Source organism: Fundulus heteroclitus, chromosome 9 (assembly GCF_011125445.2).
Source record: "Fundulus heteroclitus isolate FHET01 chromosome 9, MU-UCD_Fhet_4.1, whole genome shotgun sequence".
Classification (NCBI taxonomy): domain Eukaryota; kingdom Metazoa; phylum Chordata; class Actinopteri; order Cyprinodontiformes; family Fundulidae; genus Fundulus; species Fundulus heteroclitus.
The window spans coordinates 35,130,699-35,138,989 of NC_046369.1; the positions used below are offsets into that span (position 1 = coordinate 35,130,699).

Here is an 8,291-nt window from a genome sequence, read left to right on the forward strand (position 1 = left end):
GCTTGCTTCTTGTGTCTTTTTGAGAAAAATTACTCTCTGAAAACTGAACAAGCTGCAGTATAGGTATGAATTGTGCTGCACCTTGCTACATTATTCAAGCCACTTTCTTCAGTAGATTAGCTGTATCACAAACTTGGATACACGCTATGATGGACCAGGAAAAAGTTGTGAAGTTGCATCACTTCCTGTGTTCTGTAGCTGCATTGTGTGGTGTGGATTGTGGTTTGTTCAAGACTTGCAAAAATTTTAGGCTGGACAATAGGCTCATTGATGATAATCATCTCCTTCCTGTCTCAAAGGGCATTGTTATGGCCCATTTGAATGTTTGTAGCATCAGAAATAAGGTCCATGAACTTAATTATTTGATTACAAAAAAAAAAAACAACCAAACACCTTATCTTGGCCACATCAGAAACCCATCTGGATACTACTGTTCTTCACATTTTATTTATTTATATATATATATATATATATATATATATATATATATATATATATATATATATATATATATATATATATATATATATATATATATATAAATAAATAAATAAATAATCAGAAATAAAAAACCGTGCTCCTAGTTTATCTCAGTTTAGAATCTTTTAGCCAAAGTGCATCTTTCTTACCTTAAGCCGGTGCTGATCGGATCCTGCTATAGACCTCCTGGGTCTGATGTGCAATACCTCAGACCCAGGAAAAACACACTAAAGAACAACTTTAGTATGTTAATTGACAGAGTTGGGGATGTAAATTGTGATATTATTTTACTTAGGGATATGAACATAGACTGGTTTGTGAATCAATGTCTAATGAAACAAAAGATGGTATCATTAATTAATGCTTGTAACTTGTCTCAGATGATCTCTCAACCAACCAGAACTTTCACGAACAGTGCTGGCCATACTTCTGACACTTGCATTGACCATATTTACAAAAAATATTCCTTTATGCTGTACTAAACCAGTTTCTCGTTCTGTGGGTTTTAGTGACCATAATATAGCAATTACCAGGACAACGAAAATTCCTTAATGTAAGATCAATATAATACAAAAAAAAAAAATTAAGAAATTAATTCCTGAAAGCTTTTTTGGCTTATGTTGGTCATGTTGACTGGACTGATGTGTATGTTGCTGAGGAGCCCGAGGCCCCCTTAAATGTCTTTATAGAAAACTTTAGGAAGATTGTTGATAAACATGCCCCCATCAGAAAGTGTATTGTAAAAGTGAGACCAGCTCCATGTTTGAATGTGACTCTAAAAAGTCTCATGAAGGAAAGAGATGAGAGCAAATCTAGATTAGTAATGTCTGGATTACTGGAGGATAAATTCTCAAGTACTGTCACTTAAGAAACCAGGTTACAAAACTGAATAGATAAATGAAAAAAAAAAAAAAATGAAAAAATTAAATGCTGTAAAGCAAGATGGTTAAGAGCTCTGGAAAACCCTTAACGAAATAATGGGTAGAAAAACAACTTGCGGGGCTTCTTTTGTTGAATCAGATGGCATATTTCTGACCAAACCATTGGATATAGCAAATTATTTAAATTTTTTTTATATAAACGGGGTCAATGCACTAAGGCAGAATACGGGTGATACTGACTCTGATTATCTAAAATTTATAAAAAATAATGTGATGTTAGACAAGTGTTGCACTTCAGTTTAATACTGTGGATAAAGGAGAAGTAAGGAAGTTGTTGAAGTCCCTCCCTGACCATAGCTCAGTGGGTAATGACATGCGGGACAGTAAAGTACTTAGTCTGGCAGCTGACTATGTTTGTGGTCCGATATGTCATGAATCAAATGCATGCTTAATGAAAGGTGTTTTTCCCACTATCTGGAAAGAAGGTAAAATTATTCCCTTACCCAAAGATAGCAGACAAGCACTCACTGGCAAGAACAGCAGACCTATCACTATTCTCCCAGTTCTTACTAAACTGATGGAGAGAATAGTCCATGCACAAATACAGGAATACTTTGACTGTAATGGTTTGAATACAGATTTCCAACATGCTTACAGACACAACATTCAACTTGTTCTGCCCTTACAGCAATGACGGATGATTGACTTAAAGAAATGGATAATTATGAGACGACTGGTGCAGTACTACTCAATTTCAATCAGTTAGAATGCTATGGATTTGGTCCAACCGGCATCAAATTTATGAAGAGTTATCTCACAAGTAGGACGCAACGGGTTTATTACACTGGCAGTTGGTTTCACTCCAGAGTCTTGGATTGTGGGGTCCCGCAAGGGAGCTGTCTGGGACCACTCTTATATGGTATCTTCACAAATGATTACAATCAGTTTTGTGTAAAGTGACTGTACAAATGTATGCTGATGATTCCACACTGTATTATGCAGCAAAAACAAAAGTTGAGTATGTAACTACGGTTCTATGAATCCCGGATGACCGCCAGAGGGCGGTGCTGAAAGCACTGAATGTTCCCTACGGGCATGCACAGTTCAAGTAATTATACCAACAGAGTCACACCTGTGACGCCGGATGACCACTCAGAGGCTATATAGCCTCGTGTCATCCTTGGCTCTGTTCCTACAGAATCTTCTCACAGAAGCAAGGATTCTGAATGACAGAGAAACTCTGTCGGTCATCCGGGATTCATAGTAGTGTTGCACCGATACCGATACCAGTATCGGCCGGGGCGCCGATACCACACTAAAATGGTGGTATCGGTATCGGCGAGTACCAACAAATAGGTCACAGATACCATTTTGATGTTTTTATGTCTCTTGAACGCAGCCTTCTCTCTCCCAATACTCACTAGTTCTACTGGATTCACTTTGTATTAGTCTTTTTCCTGCTTTCATAAGGTCGCAGCTTGACAAAGTCATGATAGCAATTATTTTGCATCCAAGTAGTATGCTGTTCTTCATATATACACACACACACACACATAAATTTCAAAGTAATGGTATCGGTATGGTATCAATATCGGACGATACTGCACAGCTAGGTATCGGCATCGGGGCCAAAAAATGGCATCGGCGCAACACTAATTCATAGATTCATACATATGTAACTTTCATTCTATTTCATCCCTCCTGACCCCCAGAGGGTGGAGCTGAAAGCACTGAATGACTAATCAACTATGTCACAAGTAATCCTGAGCACATACCTCACTGAGAGGGCCCAGCAGAACCTTGTAAAAGGACCGGACCAGTGGATGAGGGGCAGCCACATTGACATTGTAGAACCTTGTGAAGGTGGTCGGGGAAGCCCATGATGCAACAGCACATATTGCTTCCAGCAGGACCCCTCTCAAAGCTGCCCAGGAAGCAGAGACGCTCCTGGTGGAATGTGCCCTAACACTGACTGGCTGGAAGCAGCGACCTGCAGCGTAGGCGTGGCAGATGACACTCACAATCCAATGGGACAGATGCTGCTTGGAAAGAAGACAGCCTAACCTCGAACCCCCATAACATAGGAAAAGCTGGTCCGAGCATCTTAGATTTACGGTGGCCGCAATGTATGCCTCCAACGCCCTTACTGGGCACAATAACTCAGACCCATCCTCTGTTGCACCTGACTGAGGCTCAAACCGAGCCAACAGCAATGGCTGGTTACGGTGAAAAGGAGACAACACCTTAGGCACAAATGCTGTATTAGGCCACAGGGTAGCACCAGAGCCATCTGGAGCCCACCTGATACAGGTAGGGCTGACAGAGAGAGCATGTAGCTCACCGACCCTTTTAGCTGAGACCAGACCAGCTGACAGCTTTGCTAGGGCCCGGGACAACGCAGTCTTCCAGCAGGGTGTGACAGGTGGACGTTGTGGGAAGCATTTAAGGAGGCTGGACTCACATGAATGACGATGAATTAGCTCACGCTGAGCAGTAACCTGGCTGAAACTTGTTCCTGATACTTCCTGACCTCTTGTTCCATGACTGATTCATGTCTTGTTCCCTCTTTAAGGTGTTTACCCGAGTCGGGATTCTGACATGGTTCCTGTCCTGCCAAAAGTGCCTTGGAAGAATCCAAGCTCTAGGTTTTAGCCGAGGTCCCAAGTGCCTTCCTGGAACTCCAGTTTGCACCAACTCTGAAAACATCAAAGATGTTCCAGATGCTCCACATAACTAGTGTCTGACTGTTCACCCTCTGACGTGCCATTCCACCTGCCTAACCACCTCTCTGCGTGCCACCTCGCTGCTCTCTAGGCTTTTTACATTCGCTCAACCCCCAAGTGGGCCCCAGTCTACATCTACTGTATCTTCCTTGGTTCACACAGCAAGATTTTAAAATTCTCAGACAATTTTCAAACCCTGAGAGACAACTCATAATCACAGAAAATTGTTGCTATAACAGGTTTGCTTGTACAGTGTGTGGCTTCCAGTTAAACAGCAAGCACAACACAGCACACTGCAACAGATTTCACTTGAACATTCAGATGTCAGACGGGAAATCTTGCAAAACCTCTTAGGATCAAATATGAGTTCAAGGTAAATAAACATTAGCTACGCCATGCTCTGGAACAGTAGGTGGTGAGAAGTTGAGAAAAACATTACAAAAAAGGTTGTTAGTTAAAGGAGTGAGGACAGCGTGAAAAGGGGCTGTACATATTCTGCACTTTAAAAGGTGAGTTGTGTTCTTTCTGATTGGTTACACGTTACATTCAACAGTCTGTGTGCTCGTTTGTCCTAGGGGAACACCACAAACACTAGTATATCAGGACTTTCCAACATGTGAAATATCCCAATTTGAGGTGAGATTAGTCCCGACTTCTTCTGGGCAGACTAGATCACTCTTAACATACTCTTAAGAGACATTCCTGTTATGTGTGGTGTGTTAAGTGCTATCCCAATAATCGGCATTTCGGAAGGGAAAGATCGAAGGCAAAAATCAGGCTAATGATCCTGCTGTGTGAACCAGGCTTAAAGGTAGAGTCTGCAATTTTTCCAGAAGTTTCCCCAGGTCCCGTTTTGAATAACTGCACATGTGCAAGACCATCTTACCTGCTCTTCTGCTCAGGGGGACTGTGTGAAAAAAAATCTCCCAAATCCATTCTGGTCTTATGCTCCATCCGAATACCCTTAACCCCCCTAGGCCCCTGTTCTTAGCTCCTGTTCCTTGACCTTTCACGGGGTCAAGAACTCTATCATGGGGAGAAAAGGAGATTTGGACTGCTGTGCCAAATTTGAACAGTCTTTCACATAATGTCATTACGTGTTAAATGCATGTAGATGCCTTTTGAAAATGAACTACAAGGTGCACAAATTCTTCTCTCTGGAAATTTTCATTGATTTGATCAGGATTGTGTGTACCATGCTCCACTAACTCTCTTCCACATGTGGCTGTTGCTGACAGGTGGGCATGGCCCGCACCTGCGGCTCGTTACGGCTACTCTACTTGAGCTTAAAAGGAGTGTTCCGTCAGCTGGATGACGCCAGAGTGTTAGCCCATTTTGGTATGCCTAGGCCATTGTCCTGTCGACAGATCTCCGTTCCTGTGGGTCTTCTTCAGTTTATCGTGCTCTGGATTTACTCACCCGTGTTGTCTCCGTGCCCCGAAGACGGGTTCCTGAATCCCTGCTGCTCAGATTTTGCTCTGGCGTTCCCCTCGAGCCCACTTGGTGGTACCAAGCCGGACAAGAGACCCCCTTTCCTGGATTCACTCTGGTTCCTTCAGCTGCTCCTCCTGTCTCCCTCCGCTGTGGTGCTCCTCGGGCTCCATTCCGTCTGCCCACTCACCTGTCGCTCAGCCATCTCCCTCCATCAGAAAGCATAAGGTCACAGAACTCCTTCCACTCACCCTCCCCAGATAGGGTCTCCATACCTAGTGGTACGCAGAGCAGCATCTGTGCAGATTTCCCTGGTTCGACTCGTATTTAATTATCGTCTTCCTTCCCGCAGTACTCCTTGCTCAGACATTCTGAACCTCCCCTGCTGCTCACGTTGTGTGCATTAGATCCGTGTGTAGCCTCAAACATCTTTAACTGTCTCTTGTTCTCAGACTGTGTCTGCATGTAGGCCAAACACCTTAAAACCATGACAGTGCTTATGTCACCCAAAGGATTGTGGGATACCTTAAGGCTTCTTAGCTCCAGTAACTCATATGTTGACCCTGTGAAAGGAACTAGGAACAGGCTGCTGATCCTTTGCTGCCATTTGGATCGAACTGCAGGGCTTGGTCAGAGTTTTTACAGGCTTGAAGCTTTCACAGAGATCTAACTTTTTAACCTCCCTTTTCTGAATAGTGTATTTTCTGTCAGGATGGGAGAACCATTTCTGAATAAGATTACCACCTATAGCTTTAACTATCCTGTTCCAGTCTGTGACCAGAGCTCTGCTGGTTTCCTCTGGCTAATAAACTCACTTCCTGTAAATTTACCTCCGTCTTCTCGGAAAAGCAAAACCTGGTGGAAATAGTATGAGATTTCTACACTATATGGCATCTCATGCTCAAAGGCCAGGGGAAATGTGTTTGAGACATTTCAATTATTCTATGCGCTAACATTTAGAACTAGGGTATTCCATACTAAAGTAAGGTGCATTACATTCCATTGGGCAGCAAGAGTAAATGCTTGAGCACCTCAAGCCCACAGTGTTTTTGGTCCACTACCAGAGACCAGATTGTCCAGTAATTGTGTGGTTGACCTATGAAAGCCATCAAATTGAGCAGCAAGGTATCCTTTGAACTAGGAGTATTAGACCCACAACTTCCGGATGTAGTGACACTGAAAACACTGCACTGTCATGAAAATTATTCGTTCATGATTTGTAATCTGAGACAGTTGAGGTGCATTTACACGGTATCCCAATGCACAGGTGCCACATAGACGTGACATGTTGCTAACCCAGGAGTAGCAGGGAAATGAAAGTGTCGCAACACATGAATTAAAGGAATTTTTATTTAAGAGCACAAGCTTAGGATGACACGTTGTGGGAGGCGTCGTCCCACAACGTGTCAAGCGACGCCTCCCACAACGTGTCAAGCGACGCCTCCCACAACGTGTCATCCTAAGCTTGTGCTCTTAAATAAAAATTCCTTTAATTCATGTGTTGCGACACTTTCATTTCCCTGCTACTCCTGGGTTAGCAACATGTCACGTCTATGTGGCACCTGTGCATTGGGATACCGTGTAAATGCACCTCAACTGTCTCAGATTACAAATCATGAATCTGAGACAGATCGAGGCGACGCCTCCCACGTTGTGGGAGGCGTCGCTTGACACGTTGTGGGAGGCGTCGCTTGACACGTTGTGGGAGGCGTCGCTTGACACGTCCAATTCCACTTCATTGGTTTCCAGTTGCACTTAAGGAACAAGTCATTATTAGATATTCACCTACCTTTTAGTTGTAATTATAATAAATGTCCATGTCATAAAAAGTTTTACAGAATTCAACCAATAATTACCTTCTTTTGAAGGTCCCTGCAACCTGGAATCCATTGACTGGAGTAAAGCAGTTTCTCTCTTTAGCGCAATCTCATTTTGGGACAAGGCTAAAACAAACGAACGTCAGTTTAGCCAGAAGTAAGCTTCTTTAACAATTTGCATATCCTAACACTTAGCTTACAGTTTCCAATCCCTTTTGGTTTATAGTGTATTCCTCCATTATGATCAATCGGTAAACAAGACCCTGTGAATGGAATAGCATATTTGTTTCTCATAGCATCTTTTCACAACTATAGCAGCAACCTTCCAGGATCACAAATTGACTACTAAATCACCCACACTTTTTAATATACACAAAAAAAAATAAAAACAAAGAAACTACACAAACCTTTAAGCCACAATGCGACTGCACAAAAACCCAGAAGCCAAATTCCTCCCATAGTTCCTGCCACAACTGAACGGTCAACCAGCACCTGACACTTAAATAGAGCTCTCTGCAGGCCCTACAGCTGTGGCTCATCAGCTGCTAATTGTTTTGTTTATTTCAGACAACCAAAGTCTTACTGAGTATTTTCTGAGATCAAGGCAATTTTTCCATGAACATAGTGTAGCTTTTTATTGATTTTTTTTACATTTTCCTTACCATGTTTTTCTCAGCAATTCTAATTAAATAACATTGTGGCTTTATAGACAATTCTCGTCCAATGACAAGCCAAAGAAATGGAAATACAATTACATTTTTTTTTTCATTTGACCAGTAAGAGCTTCTATCTTATTTCATCAAAATTGTGATTTTTCTTTCTTGGGGAAAGAAAAATCAAAATCTTCTCCTGCGATTTTGTTAATTCTCCCCATAATGGCATTTTCACAGTATTAACATTTCAACTAAGGAAAGTTATGCTTTCCTTAGTTGAGTCTTAATCTTCTGAACCTTATTTTC

The 8,291-nt window shown here is 42.2% G+C and overlaps 1 long non-coding RNA gene across 1 annotated transcript; it reads right to left on the reverse strand.

Annotated features, from left to right (window-relative positions):
• Positions 1 to 7,172: 7,172 nt before the first annotated feature.
• Positions 7,173 to 7,834, reverse strand: LOC118564076. Its single transcript, XR_004931612.1, has 4 exons — positions 7,740 to 7,834; positions 7,533 to 7,595; positions 7,372 to 7,458; positions 7,173 to 7,269 (listed from the first exon to the last, which is right to left on the reverse strand). It is a non-coding gene; the product is annotated as an uncharacterized LOC118564076 (long non-coding RNA).
• Positions 7,835 to 8,291: the final 457 nt, after the last annotated feature.